Source organism: Echiichthys vipera (assembly GCF_963691815.1).
Source record: "Echiichthys vipera genome assembly, chromosome: 8".
Lineage (NCBI taxonomy): Eukaryota > Metazoa > Chordata > Actinopteri > Perciformes > Trachinidae > Echiichthys > Echiichthys vipera.
The window spans coordinates 22,640,844-22,658,679 of record NC_139833.1 but is presented as its reverse complement, the minus strand read 5'-3'; positions in this window follow the sequence as shown (position 1 = coordinate 22,658,679).

Below are 17,836 nucleotides of genomic sequence, written 5' to 3'. Positions count from 1 at the left end.
ACTATAAAGTTAATTACCCAGTTAAAATTCAAGATTCAGCCAGTTATAACTTTTTGTATAATTCCATTCACACCAAATACAATAACTTTATTTTATACCTTAACAATCATGAGATAACAATCATCCTTAACTTAACTTAAATGCATACATCACCATCAATGTCAAATGTCATGATAATTCCTGTGTAATAATGTCTCCAAATGATTGCTGAGCTTTTGACCAGAGACCAGATAGTTTTTACAGTAACCATATCACACACCATTTTATTATTGTCCCCTCTTCTAACAAGAGGTTAAGCACTTAGACAGAGGAGTCACTCTGGAGTGTGTCCCTTATGGCATACTGTCAGCCAGTCTCTGGTGAGAATAATGTCTTGCTGATTTGACTTCTTTCTAACAAGGTGCTATACTGTATCTGTCACCAGGAAATTGATGTATTCATTATGTAGTTCATGTAGTTGGGCAAGCATTCACAATATAAAAAGGCCATTTCCTGGACAAGCAAAGAAGACATCAGAGACAGAAAACACAACAAGGTCAGGCACTAATGCAAAGCTTATGTCAGCAGACACTTGCATCATTAGGAAAGCAGGCCTGCACAACACACACACACACACACACACACACACACACACACACACACACACACACACACATGCAATAACAGGCAGATTATAGAGAATGTAATGCAAGGTTTAAAACAGCTACCAGCAAAGGAGTTAAGAAATAATATACAGGTGAGTGATTGAATAGAGAGAGAATGAAAGGATGGGTGGGAACGAGGAGAAGGTCACACAGGATGTTGAGGTGACAGGACAGGCGGCAGTTGTCAAGAGAAGCAGGGAGTTGGGAATGTGTTCACATAAGAGTAGCTCAATGGAAAAAGAAAGAAGAAAAATGAATGAAATGTAGACAAAAAAAAGAATTGAGAGGAGGACAGGGTCTGGAGAGAGTAAAGAGTATATGTACATAGAGAGAAAAGGAAGAGGACAGAACTGGAGGGCAAAAGGTGTGGAATAGGGCCATAAAAGAGCAGTATCGTTGCAGTTGCTATGTTGAGTAAAATCGCTAGGCGCAACATTAACTGGGCTGATACCTCTTTAAAGCGTTAGCAACACAGATACTCATTGCAGTCGACTCGCGTATCATGGAAGCTTCTTCTAGTGGGCCCTTAACCCCACAGGGGAACTATATATAATCAACTTTGATAATTTCTCATTAAGTACTTAATTATTACTATTATTGCGGCTAGTTTATGAGCTCCGGTCCGGTTACTACCGAGGGCCTCAAGCAATCGCTCTCCTCCCTGGCCTAGTCCATGGCAAATGGCATACATAGGAGCATTGAGGTTTCGAAAAAACACGCAGCGTATCCCTCATCCGAGTCCGACTGCCTAGCTTCTCCAACTTGAGAGCCCCGTAGGGAAATGTAGAAGGAAAATGTATACCATTCCTATCTTAGCATTGATATACAACATTAATTTCTATGACACAGCATGGATACACAACTTAATTATATTTGCTGTCGAGTCACCTTCTAACGGTTATAAAAGGCCTTCTGCTGGAGCTCACTCGACTCTGATGCAATCTCAAGGGTCCCTATGCTGTACAGATCTCTCACTCTACAGGTCAACAACAGTTATTATTTTACACCTACAACCACTTATGACTTTGGTACTTTAATATGGGGTTGTGTGTGATGGGAGTGGTGCACTGTAGCATGGATATGCAGAGAGCTTACCTGCAGGGGCTTTCATGGGGTCCTTTAGGTGACCAGTCCCATAACGGTTTGAAGAAAAGTTAAAGAAAGATTTACAAGGTCATTTTTAGAGTGGGAGCAACTATTCTATAGCAACAGTTATAAAAATGATTTAAATACTCACTGGATCAGATGTAAAAGTTTTATGGACGTTTTATTCTGTAATGATGAAAAATTATGAAATGCTGATAAAATACAAAGGTATCCTTGGTAGGTCAGTGTTCAACAAGAAAAATTAACAGCGGAGCCTTTCTCATGTCCAATGGAGTCAGCTGTCAGAGGGTTCATGCAATTCTATCAATTTAGAATTTAGTTGACTTATTAAATTCAAGTCAACAAGTTCCTTCAGAGCTCATAAACTTTCAAATGCTTATTAACTTTGATAGATTCGGTTGCTGGGTTAAAACTGTAAGAGCGATCATGAGGTTCGAAGCGTTACTGGGAAATAGATGGCCAGATGCCCTTAATTTAAAGTCATTCAACCTATGGTAGTCCCCTACACGCGATTAGAATTTCAGCACCAGTTCCATAAAACCATTTCCTTCACAGAAGTGAGGACCTGACATCAGGGACCAGACTTGCTCACCTCTGCAATCCAATGAACAAATGCTAAGACAATTGAACATGAATTGTCACTAAAATATGCTGAAGTGGTGGATGGGTTGAAAATACACCAGAAAAGTATTAATTTACTGTGAGAAATCAAAACTTAATGGTGACAAAAGTTTACTTTTGTATGTAATGCTCTTAACTAACACCACAAACATTAGTATTTTAAACTTAACCATGATCTTTTCCTGAACCCATTCACATAGTGTTGTTACCTAACCCCAACCAAGTAATGTTATTTTTGTTTCAAAATTCAAAAGGAGACACCTAGAGTGTTAAAAAGTGACAGCCTTTAAAAACTAGTACTAGTAGGTGTAGCAGGCCTATCTATGACCCTGATAACCACTGATAATAATAATGGAGTGTCTATTTACATTCGGGTGGAAATAGTATCTGCTACGCAATCTGGCTATTTACACCTGACCCCTCATTCAACGCCTCAAAGAGTGACAAGGTGTGGTTTTGGGGTAACTAACTAACTGTGGTTGAGTTGGTTAAGCATTGGGAGATCATGGTTTGAATCTGGAATGGGAGATTATGTAAACATTTTTGGACTTATTATTTTCACAGTTTGGTTAGATCAAAACTACTTGGCTAGGGTTAGGCAGAAAATAAACAAAGCTTGTAGCTGTTGGCTACCGACATCCATTTGCAAATAGTATACATTGACATGTGTACCAGGGTGTAAGTAGCCCTTGCCTAATAATAATGGTAATAATGTCAGAAACAAGCATGAAAATTGCACGCCATTTTTTCACAGTTCTCCCCAGGCTTCAACATCATTCAGTCTAACTTATCCAGAAAACATTGTTAAATCTGCAAAGATATAACATATTTGACAGAAGCAAGATAGAAAGAGGAATAAAGAGGAGTGTTAAGAGGGAATCTCGTTGAAAGAACAGACTACACCAGCTCTCCAGGGAAGCACTCCCTGATCAATAGCTTGCTCTCAGGTCCCCTCTAATGACATCTCTAGCACCAGATTGCATGCCAGGCCAGTGTACTTGTTTCAGTCTATTGTCCCAGAGAGATCTTCCTAACATTGGGTGTTGAGCATGTGGAGGTGGGGGGAGACAGTATATCAGACAATCAAATGATATGATTTTCTCTTCCAATCACTTTTAATTGTGTCTTCTTCATATCTTCTGGCTTTGACAATGAGAAGACAAAGGTAAAGATTAAAAAAGAAAACACAAAGCTGCCTTCTGCCCTTTGCCACTAGGTCCACACAAATAAGTTTTCCCTTTTATAGGATATAGGATTTGCTTCATTTTTTTTAGTTTTTGTTTAACACATAAGCTATTTTGGCAGTGATGATTAAAATAACAAATACAATATTTTGACAGTGTTGATTTGATACCACACTTCTCTACACCTTGTCAAAATGCCTAGGCTGTTAATAGCTTACAATTACCACATTTTATACTCAACTTTAGTTCAACTCATCTAAATCCTCTTAAAAGGTCAATGACCTGTGAATATACCTGCTGTTACCTGACCATAACGAAGGTTATATAGTTAACTTAGAGGTAGAGCCCTCTACTGGACTCTTTGGGTAGATCTCTCCTCCAATATCAAACACGCATTCACCCACTGAAATTTGAATAAATGTAGTGCCAACATGCCTACCTAAACATATGCGGATTCCACAGTATATAGGGCAAAAAACACAGCTGTCTGCTATCCTACACCCTCTTCAGCAAGCGGCACATGAGCACCACTGCACCTGGGTAGAGGGCTCGACCTATCCGAATTGAACTAGGGTTACAACATAGTAACCTTTGTTCAATTTCCCATAGACTCCACCCTCCACTGGACTATATGCGTACAGTGGGTGGAGCCCAGGTACTCTAAGACTAAGAAACCACAATCTAAGAAGAACAATGATCGACCTGCAAACTTTTGTATTTCGGTATCTTCCGCTGTTCCCAACAGGGCAGCAGACCAAACTCCGTCCTGCCTGGTGAAGTAGGCCACGGTGGCGAGGTTGCCGGTCCTCACCAACACATGCCTCCCCTGTATCAAGGGATTGAGGCACGAGAAATAATGCCTGTAACTCGAGAAGGTTGACCTGTCCCTTCATTTCCCTTGAGGGGGGCATCCATGAAGACTGTGACCCAGGAGATCACACATCCCGGATGTGTTCCTTCAACAGGTGTTGTTGGGTCCCCCAGTATCACAAGTCATCCTGTACTGAGGGGAAAATGGTAAGCAAAAGCCATTTTGGCTTCATCGCATTCAAGTGAAAACTGGCAAACCTCTGTAAGTGGTTAGCCCCAGTGGTACTACCGGACAGATAGCTGCGATGAATTCCAGCACCCACATGACAGTCAACATCATCACCATTGCATACCATTACAATTTGCAAACAGTATGCTACAGTGACATCCTACTTCCACATTTTGACATACTGACATACATGGCAAAAGAGTCGTTTATAATCCAGTGGATATATTTTTCCAAGCATCACAATAATAGCGAAATTACTCCTTTTACTTTAAGAGTTTGATTAATTTGGCCTGATAACATTTGGAAAGTCAAGAGTTCTCCTTATACATACATGGGTTCAATGACCAGAGAGAGAAAGAAAGAGACTGTGCAATGATGGTCTGGCAAGCTACAGTGTGAATAGAGTACTGCAGAGCCATAACACAGTGTTGTCTGATTGTTTCATAGGGGTTACGTTCAAGGAACCAATAAAAACACATCGCAGCACAACCCTGTTAGAAGGGGCTGCATTGCCTCACCTTAAAATAATGGCCTATGTCATTTTTTTTTCTCAAAATTATTTTTTGCCATCTCTGGTAAAATCACCTACATCTTCAGTTGAACAGATCATGTGATCATACCCCTGTAGTATAATGGCCTATGTCAAGAGTATGTAATTATGCTATTTTATTTTGCCCAAGTCACAAGACAGTGACTCAGGCAATTTTACAAACTTTTCAAGATGGCGTCCACTTCAAAAAGAAAGAAATTCTACCTAGCTATTTAAGTTATTGCCATGATGCAGGACTCGTTCCATATTAGCACTTGATTACCCATGATATGTCACAGTAGTGGGAAAAAAAGAAGTGCACTGTTTCGCCGATGTCACTTATTCCAGAAGTAATTTGGCTCAAGTCAGGTTCAAATTGTATAAGTCACAAAGGCCTGTTTGTAAATTGTCATCTAACCCTCACATGTTACATACTGTATTTGTTCTGTGTTCTTGCATGTGTGTTAGTATAAACAGACACACTGCAATGTATTCTTTGTCAGTATGAGAAACTGAGGGTATGGAACAGAGGCAAAGACAACACGACACATCCACAAATATTGCTGTATCAACTGTAACACAATTACAGTTAATTATACTTGAAGCCTAGGAGTCCACACCCTCTGTCAGAGGGCAGAGTTTTGGCCTTGGAAGTGGGGGCGTCTTTTGGTAAAGGCTGTCCACTCTCAAGCGGACAGAAGACAATGTCCAAGGTTATAGTTGGCATGCAATAAAAACATTTGCAACTTCTCAGGGGCCATTGCCCTGCAGCTGTTATGCACATACGCTGTCTTAATAGGACATCCCATTGAGGGAGAAGAAGCCTATACATGCCAAATGCAACACCAAGCTTATAAATTAACAGAAGAAAAAGAGTGCAAAAATACAGAGATCTTTCCTAAATCCTGGCGCTTGTTCCATCTGATTTCCGTGCGTAATCTATTACTGTCCTTCTCTCTTTTTCTCACTATACTCCCTATTTTTTTCCTTCACCCTTTCCCTCACTTTCTTTCACCCCAATCCCTTCACCACACTGCCTCTTTTTTATTCCCTTTTCCATTTGTTTGTCTCTCTCTTCTAGACCCTTGATCCTCTTACCCCTTTAGTTTGTCACCCCCCTCCAACCCCACCTCCCCCCAATGCCTACACCCATCCTCTCTTCCCTCAGCTCACAGGAGGGTCAAGTGCACAGGCTTTTGTCTCAAAACATGTGGAGGGAATTAATTGGCTCCAGCGTTTGGCTCTTTCCACCCGACTGCTTCTGTATGGCTGTCACCTGGCTCTCGCTCCTACTTCTGTCTCTATCTCTCTTTCTCTTGCCACTCCCTCCTCTCTCTCTCTCTCTCTCTCCCGATGTCTCCCCATGTCTCCTTTTCACTCATTCTGACTCCTCCTTATGTCCCCCTTTTCTTCTCCTTCCACTGTCTCTTTCTCTCTTTTGGCTCTCTCTGTGTTGTGGCCCCCTTGTAAGATCAAGCCCTCTGCTGCAGCTGAAGGGCTCTCAGGTTGTGTCTAATGAGGGAGGATAATGCATGCTGTTGTAGTTGATGGATATATAAGAGGAGACAGAGGAGAGGCATAGTTGGAAAAAGAAAAAAATTAAATTATTTTATATGTTGATATACAGTATACTGTGCATACAAAATTAATTCCAAGGTCAAATGTTCTGTTTGTCTTAGATCAATTTAAACCATAACATAACAAATATTTACAATCTCCTTATTTTCTCTATCTTAGGGACTAAATATTTCCATCCTCTTTTATTTGCATATGTCCAGTTATAGCTGCTTAAGCTACCGATAAAAAGTGACTTTTGGAGAAGCTATACAGATGGATGACAACACATCATTCCTCTCTCAGTCTGTCCTTTCACCATCCATTGACCCACCCATCCTTACAATGTCTCTACTCTCACCATTCCAAAATTAAAAGGGAAAAACTGTTTCTCAGCTAAATATTGATTGCGAATAATCTCATTCCATTTCCTTATCTCCTTTTATCCCCACATATCAGTCCATCCATCCACCCACCCTCTAACTATCCTACAGCATTACATCCTAAAATCCAGATGCATTTAAAAAAAAACCTGCTAATTCCATTTCCCCTATCCCTCCCTTTTTGCCTTGCCTTACCCCAATTACCAGACCCCCCCCCCCACCCACCCCCTTCACACACACACACACACACACACACACACACACACACATATACACACACATTTACCCCTCCATGCACCTCCTCCTAAGAAAGAGGGATAAATCAGGCTACATATTAATTCTATTCAAAGGGGGGGACCATGTGCCTGCTGTACTTCTTGTTTCCATGACAACCGCCTCAGGATTCATAAAGATTTCAGGGGCGAATGGGGCTGGGAAAGTGGGTGTCACCCCAAAAGAGGATAAGCATAATTACAGTGAGATAGACAGGCAGTCAGGGAATGGTGAGTTGTGCAAAGCAACTGTCCCAGCCAGACAGATACTGTTAGCAGTCTGTCTAGAATTTAATAGCTGAAAGCTATGTTGTACACGCTGAAAATCTATTGTTTTACTGTATAGTATGATATGAACTTCTAAAATTGTGTTTTTTCATTGTGGCATCATAACTTTCCACTGGGTTTACATCATTTGAAAGCATTTTGAAATATCTGTTGTTAGGCATGGTTCTCTTGCTTATCATTGTATTTTCTGTTAGCAAAACCATACTACAGATTAACTTTGCTACATTAATGCATCTATCCTTTTATCAGTGTGGATGTTTAAAAGAGAACCACACAGAATAGCTAAAATGTATTTCCATGCATGTATTCTGTGAACTAAAATGAATTCTGAGCCGATTAAGCACAGCCTAACAATCCGGCCTGCTGTGTGCACTCAGCCAAATTAGAATATATGCCTGAGTATTTTAAAACTAAATGTTTACTAAATTATATTGGTAATTGAGTAATACACATTTCTGTTGACTCAGCATCTTTATCCGCCCCATCTGTTTGATTTGAAATCTGTTTGCACCCGAAAGACACTCTACACCACATGTCTCTTTAAATAAACAGTTTTTTGACGGAGTAATTGTTTATAATTATTATTTGCACAGTGTACAAGGCGAGACCTTTTCCAAACATTATAATCTATTTTTTCTCACTACAGCAACTTGTGAACTGGACTTGAATGATTTTCTTCAACACCCCAAAGCTCCTTGTGATATGCAATCAGCATAGTAGTCTCAGATAATTCATGTTGCCTGAGCAGTCGCAGCTCTGTTTTGGTTGCCTCCAACTGCTCAGACAAGCATACTGTATGTCTGTGTATTTAATCAGTGAAGACTGTTTTCACTGCACCTGGTCAGCCTTGTGAATCAGCTTTTAACAGATTTGCAATAAAGTGTTACAGACTGTGTTGTATGAATAGGGTACTAGCCATCTGTGTTTTTGAGTTTAATGAAAACATAGACAAATCCTGCATTCCTGTTACAGCAGCTTAATGCCAACCTTTTCTTTCTTTGGCTTTTCAAAGACAGATATTGTGCTAAGTTATTAATTAAACTATAACGATCAAATATAAAACTCTGCCATGATTCACTATAGGCTTCATCTGGGACAAACACATTTTGTAATGACTTTCTATTAGAAAGCACAGGGAGCTCCTGATAGAAGTAGTTTAATGTTGTAAAAAATTGAGGATTTAGATTTCCTTTTTTAATGCACACTTTCAGGTATTTATGATGTCCTCTTTAAGGTTGCTGTTGAGAAACAGAAAAATGAATATAGAAAATACAGATAGTAATCAAGACATTGAGAGATTTGTACATAGAAAACAAACAAGGAGTCATTAACTTTTTACTTTCACAAATAAACATCAATAACTTTTTATTTACTCATTTGTCAGAGGGGCATTGGCTAGTTTTATATCACACAGGGGGCCTGTTTCACAAAGCAGGTTTAGTGAAAACTCTGAGTCTGTTAACCCTGAAATGAGGGAAACTCTGAGTTTTCCGTTTCACAAAGGGAGGTAACTCAAACCAGAGACAGAGGGGTAACTCTAGCCTGTTTCACAAAGAGAGGTAACCTAACCTCTCGGTCAGTTACCATGGTAACATGCTCTCTGAAACTAACCTGGGGCCTGTTTCACAAAGCAGGTTTAGTGAAAACTCTGAGTTTGTTAACCCTGAAATGAGGGAAACTCTGAGTTTTCCGTTTCACAAAGGGAGGTAACTCAAACCAGAGACAGAGGGGTAACTCTAGCCTGTTTCACAAAGAGAGGTAACTTAACCTCTCGGTCAGTTACCATGGTAACATGCTCTCTGAAACTAACCTGGTCGGGACCAGGTTTTTCTCAGAAAACCTTGAGTTTCTCTTCTTTCAGCCACACACAGTGTTTGATTTCCTCATTCATTCAGTCAGCGGGCGAGTTTTGGCGTAGTATAGTTCCGTCTGTTTTTTCAGAAAATCACTGCAAACATCAGACATTATAATTTATATTAGGTCGCAACTATTTCACTACCATGGCATGTCCTTCTGATAACAATCCCGTGGATGAAGGTGACGCATTTCGCAAAGAGAATTAAATATTCGTCGGGAGATGATTATCAGACCGCGCATAGACTTCCTTAATATACTGCAGCCATAATTACAAAATGAATGAAATGGATCTTTTGAGCAAGTTGAATGTATTTGACTCAGCGTTTCTAAATATAATCCCAGCTTTTCTTGCAATTCATAGGTTCAAAAGTGTGTGCTTTTAGTTGGGTTACCGGTATATAACCTACTCCTATACAGCCTTCTGATCCAGAATATCACCTATAATGCGAGGGGGCTGAATACGGCACAACACCGTTTCATGTCACAGTCCATCTCATCCCTCCTTACATTTCCAACATTAACAACCAGTCATGCTTTCATATCACAGCAGATATTGTGTGTTGCGCTGCGTTTTTTTTTGCATATGGGAGTTTTTTATACAACATTGATATGTTGTATAAAAAACAGCCACTTACGGTAATATTTACTTTACGATATAAAACATGCTCAAAATGAGGCGTCACCATGAGACTGTGCTGAGGTTTTACCTGTTTGAAAAATGTTTTTATGTTTCATCTTAAGCTGCGCTTCTCCCCCGCGGGGTTGCACTTAAATGAAATAAATTAATAGGCTACCACTCAAGCAGTTCCCCCTGTGATATTACTGTGATTGCAACAGAACTACATTTAAACTTATGCACGGACCCGAGCCGCAATGTCCTCCAGCACCGTCTCCCTCTCTTTTGCTGCAGCAGCGGTGTAAACCTGCTCAAACTCACCGTATGAGCGCATTAATATTTCCAATTCCAGTTGTAGCGTAGCCCTTCGCTTCCCCGTTGCCATGGTGACTCGTCGAATCAGGGCTCCATTGATGCTGTCTTTTTTTTACTTGTGGTGCACGCGCTTAACTCCAGGTCAAACTACTCTGAGTTGATCAACCTAACGCAAATCTGCTGTTCTGGAACCGAAAACTCAGGGTTTCCTATCTCAGAGTAGATCAACTCAGAGATCAGGGTTAGACTCAGAGTTTTTTGAACCTGCTTTGTGAAACGGACCCCTGGTCGGGACCAGGTTTTTCTCAGAAAACCTTGAGTTTCTCTCTGTCTCCGCCCTCTTTCAGCCACACACGGTGTTTCATTTCCTCATTCATTCAGTCAGCGGGCGAGTTTTGGCGTAGTATAGTTCTGCTATAGTTCCGTCTGTTTTTTCAGAAAATCATTGCAAAAATCAGACATTAGAAGTTATATTAGGTGGCGACTATTTCACTACCATGGCGTGTCCTTTTGATAACGATCCCGTGGATGAAGCTGCAGCATTACTGTGCAGAGAATTAAATATTCGTCGGGAGATGATTATCAAACTATTGATTATAGATGTTCTTGCATTTCCAGGCAATTCTCTGTTTGAGCGGTACCGTTTCATATCACAGCGGATATTCTGTTGCGCTGCGTTTTTTTGCAAACGGGAGTTTGTGTATACAACGTATAAAAATCATTCAGTAGGCCTACATTAGAAGTTATATTAGGTGGTGAATATTTACACTACCATGGCATGTTCTTTTGATAACGATCCCGTGGATGAAGGTGACGCATTACCGCAAAGAGAATTAAATATTCGTCGGGAGATGATTATCAGACCGCGCATAGACGTCCTTAATATACTGCAGCCATAATTACAAAATGAATGAAATGGATCTTTTGAGCAAGTTGAATGAATTTGACTTAGCGTTTCCTAAATATAATCCCAGCTTTTCTTGCAATTCATAGATTCAAAAGTGTGTGCTTTTAATTGGGTTACCGGTATATAAACTACTCCTATACAGCCTTCTGATCCAGAATATCACCTATAATGCGAGGGGGCTGAATACGGCACAACACCGTTTCATGTCACAGTCCATCTCATCCCTCCTTACATTTCCAACATTAACAACCAGTAATGCTCTCATATCACAGCAGATATTGTGTGTTGCGCTGCGTTTTTTTGCAAATGGGAGTTTTTTATACAACATTGATATGTTGCATAAAAAACAGCCACTTACGGTAATATTTACTTTACGATGTAAATAATGCTCAAAATGAAGCGTCACCATGAGACTGTGCTGAGGTTTTACCTGTTTGAAAAATGTTTTTATGTTTCATCTTAAGCTGCGCTTCTCCCCCGCGGGGTTGCACTTAAATGAAATAAATAAATAACTAATAGGCTCCCACTCAAGCAGTTTCCCCTGTGATATTACTGTGATTGCAACAGGACTACATTTAAACTTACGCATTGGCCCGAGCAGCAATGTTCTCCCGCACCGTCTCCCTCTCTTTTGCTGCTGCAGCGGTGTAAACCTGCTCAAACTCACCGTATGAGCGCATTAATATTTCCAATTCCAGTTGTAGCGTAGCCCTTCGCTTCCCCGTTGCCATGGTGACTCGTCGAATCAGGGCTCCATTGATGCTGTCTTTTTTTACTTGTGGTGCACGCGCTTAACTCCAGGTCAAACTACTCTGAGTTGATCAACCTAACGCAAATCTGCTGTTCTGGAACTGAAAACTCAGAGTTTCCTATCTCAGAGTAGATCAACTCAGAGTTCAGGGTTAGACTCAGAGTTTTTTGAACCTGCTTTGTGAAACAGGCCCAGGATCCAGCCTCTACTGGACTTCATGAGGAATACTCTCCTCCAATACCAAACACGTTAGGTACACGTTATGCCAAGGGATAGCCTACCATTAAAACAGACTGCCGTTTGGCCATTCTTGCCCCCCCCCCCCACACACACACACACACACACACACACACACACACCTTCAGCACTTGTGGTGGCTCAACACAAAACCCAGAAAAACTAGAGTCCAGTAGAGGGCTCAGCATGTGCTAATAGAACTGAGGCTTCAATTACAAAAAACCAAACAACAAGATAGTGGATGAATTCCTGGAAATTATTGCTATAGTAAATATTGTTGTTTATTAGAATACGCCCATTTGATAAGCCTAAACTTCCAATGGCAATGTGTTAAAGGAAATAATGCTGCAAAATATTATAAACTGTCACTGTACTGTATGTTGTTAAGGATAGGTCTGAAAATGATTTATACAATATGTCAATACCACGTGGGTACATCCGTTTTGTCCCAAGGAAAAATATAACTATAGAGAGGCAGACATTAACTCACTCACACACACACACACACACACACACACACACGCACACACACAAACACACAAAGACACACACACACACATACACACACGCACACACACACACACACACACACACACACACAGACCAATGCAGAGGCTTTATCTATTATGCATGAATTTGGTTTAATTGTGGGGATCCTATTTGCATAACCTCTCCTAGTTTGATCAAACATGCTCATCTATATTGCAGTCCTATGACCTTGGTTTTAGGCAGGTTAGTTTTCGTGCATGAGTGTGTGTGTGTGTGTGTGTGTGTGTGTGTGTGTGTGTGTGTGTGTGTGTGTGTGTGTGTGTGTGTGTGTGTGTGTGTGTGTGTGTGTGTTCAGGCCTTTTTCATTCCAAGGCATCAAATACCACAGTTTTGTCACAGCCCCTGGCATTCGGCACTGATGCACCGTACTTTAAGTATATTCGTCCATGGTGATAGTACATGCTTAGAGCAAGTGCTCCAGGATTAAAAAGGCAGTGAGTAGTGGCTCTGATGAACTTATCTACCCCCTTTTGTGGCCGCCATAATAATGGTTAGCATGAATGCTAACTTAACTTTGGAAATCCCATCGACATTAACTAGCATCTGTTTCAGTTCCACCATTAAAAATGCACAATATTCAAATAAAATATATCTGGTTAAAAATGTGTTGGCCAAAACCTAAATTCATCTCCTACAGACTAGATCTCGTACGTAGGAGATCATTTTTTACGCTTAGTTAGGCTGTTTTGAGGGCCAGAAAGACCCACTGAATGAAGTGCTTGTCGCAAGATATACAAGGAAAGAAAGGTCAGCCAAATGTAGCTTAAACAAAATGTTTTACCTTCTAAGTTAACTACAAATATATGTAAAACGTAATGGAACTGTGCATAGGCACTGACTATGGTTAAATAGTATACAGTAGATAAGCTATGTAGATATAAGGTCTGATGAAATCATTGTGAGCAGACTGCATTTTCCAACCTTGTTGGGCTGTTTTGGTAGTTATGGCTATAATCTCTTTCAGGCGATTGAGCATCTTTTTCAATCTACCAGCGGTCCACATGGCTAATTAGTATTCACAATCACCTGTAGTCTGGCATTTCCATGAATATTAGCCATGTGGACCCAGCTGACTTTACAAAGATATAGGATAAATAGTTACACTACATACAGCAGCAGCAGATAAGAGCAGATTGAAATATTGGTTTTCTACATGTTTAATTTATGCCTGTTGAATGTATTGATATGGTATTGGCTTGCTACTCACAAAGGTTTTATTGCACTAATAGGCTATAACGCTATAATAGGCTATAACGCTTGCTATATAATTGCTGTCATGTTCACTTCACCACAGTCCTGTTTGCTGACTATGCTTCTTGTGTGTGTGTGTGTGTGTGTGTGTGTGTGTGTGTGTAGGGTCGACATCACCATCCATGATGTGCTGTCCATCATCAAAAAAAATATGCTTAATCCTGCGTGATTAAAATATTCTTCAACGTCAGATTATGTACAGTTGTCACTGTATGACCCATTGAAGGCTACAAAACCTATCGTCTTGCTTTTGCTGACAGTGTCTAAGATGATCCATGGCAGTGTGTACATTTGGCAAAATTGCCTAACCTTAGCAGAGGTCGTGAATTTAAATTTAGTATATTCACTGATTATGAAAGCAAACACTAAAGGCCATGCCTTTTTTTAAACATCTTCTTTGTCCACCATTGTCTGCATGGACAAACAGCACTGTACCATCAACACTCTGCCAAGTCCATTGACTGTGGCTACTGTGGCAACTATAAATAAATACTGGAAGGGCATTAGTTTCGTTTTCTCGAGATTTCCAAATGGGTAACCGTGGCTCTTAGCCTTCTTTAAAAAGCAACTTGGCTCTGGCCCAAATGACAAAAAGAATTGTTTTGAATCATCCTTTTTTTTCCTTCCAAAAGTTAGTAATACAGCTCATGACTAAAGCACACTTTTGACTATCTAATGCTAACAATGTGGAATTAACATGGCCAAGCCAGAGGCATTTATTACAACAATTAAGACATGACAGTATGCTTGTAAATCGCCAATACCTTATTCACATCTCTTAAATCATTCCAAGAACCCTCCACATCATCTTGGCCTCAATGTTGAAGCTGATGCCTCAGACATTAATTCTAAACCACGTTTGATGGATGGATGGGCAGAGAGATGGATGGGGCGATCGATGGACCGATAAACGAATTGGCAGACAGATGGACGGATGAACAAATGGATGGTTGGATAAGCTGATGGGTGAATGGATGGATGGACAGGCATTTTTACACATGGCTGTCTGTCTGCATTCCTGTCATGTCCAAGGATTTTTCAACTAGTGTATGTGTGTGTGTGTGTGTTTGTGTGTGTGTGTGTGTGTGTGTGTGTGTGTGTGTGTGTGTGTGTGTGTGTGTGTGTGTGTGTGTGTGTGTGTGTGTGTGTGTGTGTGCGTGTGTGTGTGTGCGTGCATGTGTGCGTGAGGGGCTGAGGGGTAAGCCTCAAACAGCAAGATGATATTTATTCAGAGGGGCAGATTTGATTTTTGTGTGGACCAATTCCTACTGTAGGGTCCATGTTGTTTAGTCCCATGATATACTACAACTATATGAGACAGCACTGGCTTTTGGCCGAGACCTGACGCACATGTTTAAAGCACGAAGGGTATGTTGTGAAAGCTTGTTTTAATGATATATAAGGGGATAGTTTATAGCAGCATGACGTACTTGTAGTTGCAAAATAGTTGTTTTAACAATCTGTGGGTGTGCACTTTTAATATGTACATAGACTTACAATGTGGGTTTGTGAAGTTCAGTTACACTGATGAAAAAACCTGACATGCTTGATGTTTCCTCAATTTAAAGCCCGACTTATATGTGAATGTGTGAATGTTATTAGATGTACAAATACAAAGCCAAATCAATACTGACATAGTAATGGCTACATGTCAATAGCAATGTAATCTGTATTTTATGGCTTAAAACTACATAAATCACAGATGGTATAATTCACTATGCATCGTGCATTCATAAACAGCTTATTAATTTGTGTTGAGTGAATGCTGTGTTTATTACACAGGGTTGTGCATTATGTGCAGATGATAAGTGGCACTATAGCTATAATTGCTTAAACAATCTGTAAATTGTATGTAACTCATTTGTCATCTTAATTATAAGTTTAAACATTTTGATTGTTTTGTGTTTGTTTTCGGCCCTCTTCTCAATCTGAAGTTTAAACTGTAAATAGCAATAGCCTTACTGGAGGAAAGAACTTTAAATGAGTTATTAATTATAAGATAATGGTTTGGCGAGAGGCCACTGAGTGCAAACTATGAATTAGGAGCTGGCTAACAGTCAGCCATTTGCATTATACTTGGGAACTCAATTGCGATTCCAGAGATGTACTGAGACACAGTTGTGGGGCAAAGCTAATGCAGCTAAGTCAAAAGAAGCTAGACACACATTCATAATAAATTATCCCTCATCTATGCAGTCACTTGAAGTAATGATTGCTCTCTTCTCTCTCATTAACATTTTCTAATGTCGGTACTGTGTCTTTCTCTTTCTCCATTTTATATCCTTTGCCTCCTTTTATTTCCATCTGTACTGACATTCTTTATCTTTCCTTATTCTTGTCTGTATGTGACTCAAAGGTACAAATGCATACCATTATCCAAGTGCACTCCATTGTCTAGTTGCACCTTCTCTGAGCCAGACTGTTCCTCCTTGCTGTCATTTAGGTGAATCTCAATGACAGGTGATGTATGGTAATGACATCAATTACTGAGGGCTTTTTCTTAGAGCATTCCACAGAAGTAAAAGCATCACTAATGTCCCATCATCCATTCATGTTGTGCTTCAGGCATTTTTTTTTAGCTGTAAGCATCTACATCTACGGTATGATTTTAAACCCTTATTGTATCAGGGGAAGAAGGTATTAGTTTGAGAACAATTGGGTAAACTTTTCAACATTAGAACAAGCATAAGATGGGTTCCAAATCCACAATGCCAGTTTTGAAAGCAACACCAAGTCACCTTACTTTCAAAATCTTAATATGAGCATCACACTGCCTACTGTTATTGCCAGTGTAGGCTGCACAAGGCTACATGCCCTTAAACTCAAGGGTATAAGACAGTGGAAAAGAGAGACAGACATAGAAACATATACATGTACACAGGATGTGTGCTATCCTGTGTCTTTAATCCCTCTGCAGCTTGACCATCTGCAACCCTGTCAATGTAGCTATAATTAAAGGCTATGACAGCCGAGGCCACCCGGCAGGGGGTCTATCTACCCTGACCCATGATGCACGTCAAATGCACCCCTTCACCCTCCAATGTCCCACTGCATTGCCCCTAATCTAGTGTGACATTCGTTGGGAAACAATGCACAAAAGACGTTTTCTTTAGGAAACTACATTATGTGACAACAATGCTCCAATCCAATGACCAAACAGAAAGTGGTTAAATTGTAGTTTTTTATATTGCCGCTGAACTTATTTATTTATTATTATTTATTATCCCGACAGGTAACCTCCAGTAAATTGCTTTAATCATTCTATCTTTTCATGGAACAGAGAAGAAGTCAAAAAATTAAAAAATTAAAAAAATTGAACTGAACAATTTATTCGACAATGGTATTGAATCAATTTATTCCATTCTTGCTAACAATTTCTAATCTCACAATGATATTTTTTGTGCCAAATTTACCATTTTGTGCTTCCTCCTGACTTATTTTTTTCGTCATGCCTGTGCAAAGGTTTGAATTTGGATAAAAGAAATGTTAACTGGTGTGGACTGTGTGTAGTGGCAAATATTGGGAATTCCCGGTTGCAGAGATGTAATTGGGAAGGGAAGAGGAAGAGGGGCTTGCGTGTCTTTCCTTGGGCAATGCATCCAGGCTACTGCTGGTCTCCATAGATAGAGGCTGTTCAGCTTTGGCCGAGGAGATCTGGAGGATGCCAGACATCTATCTTATCTTACTTAGTGGTTCTGCATACATAACTACCTCCCCACCACACTAACACAC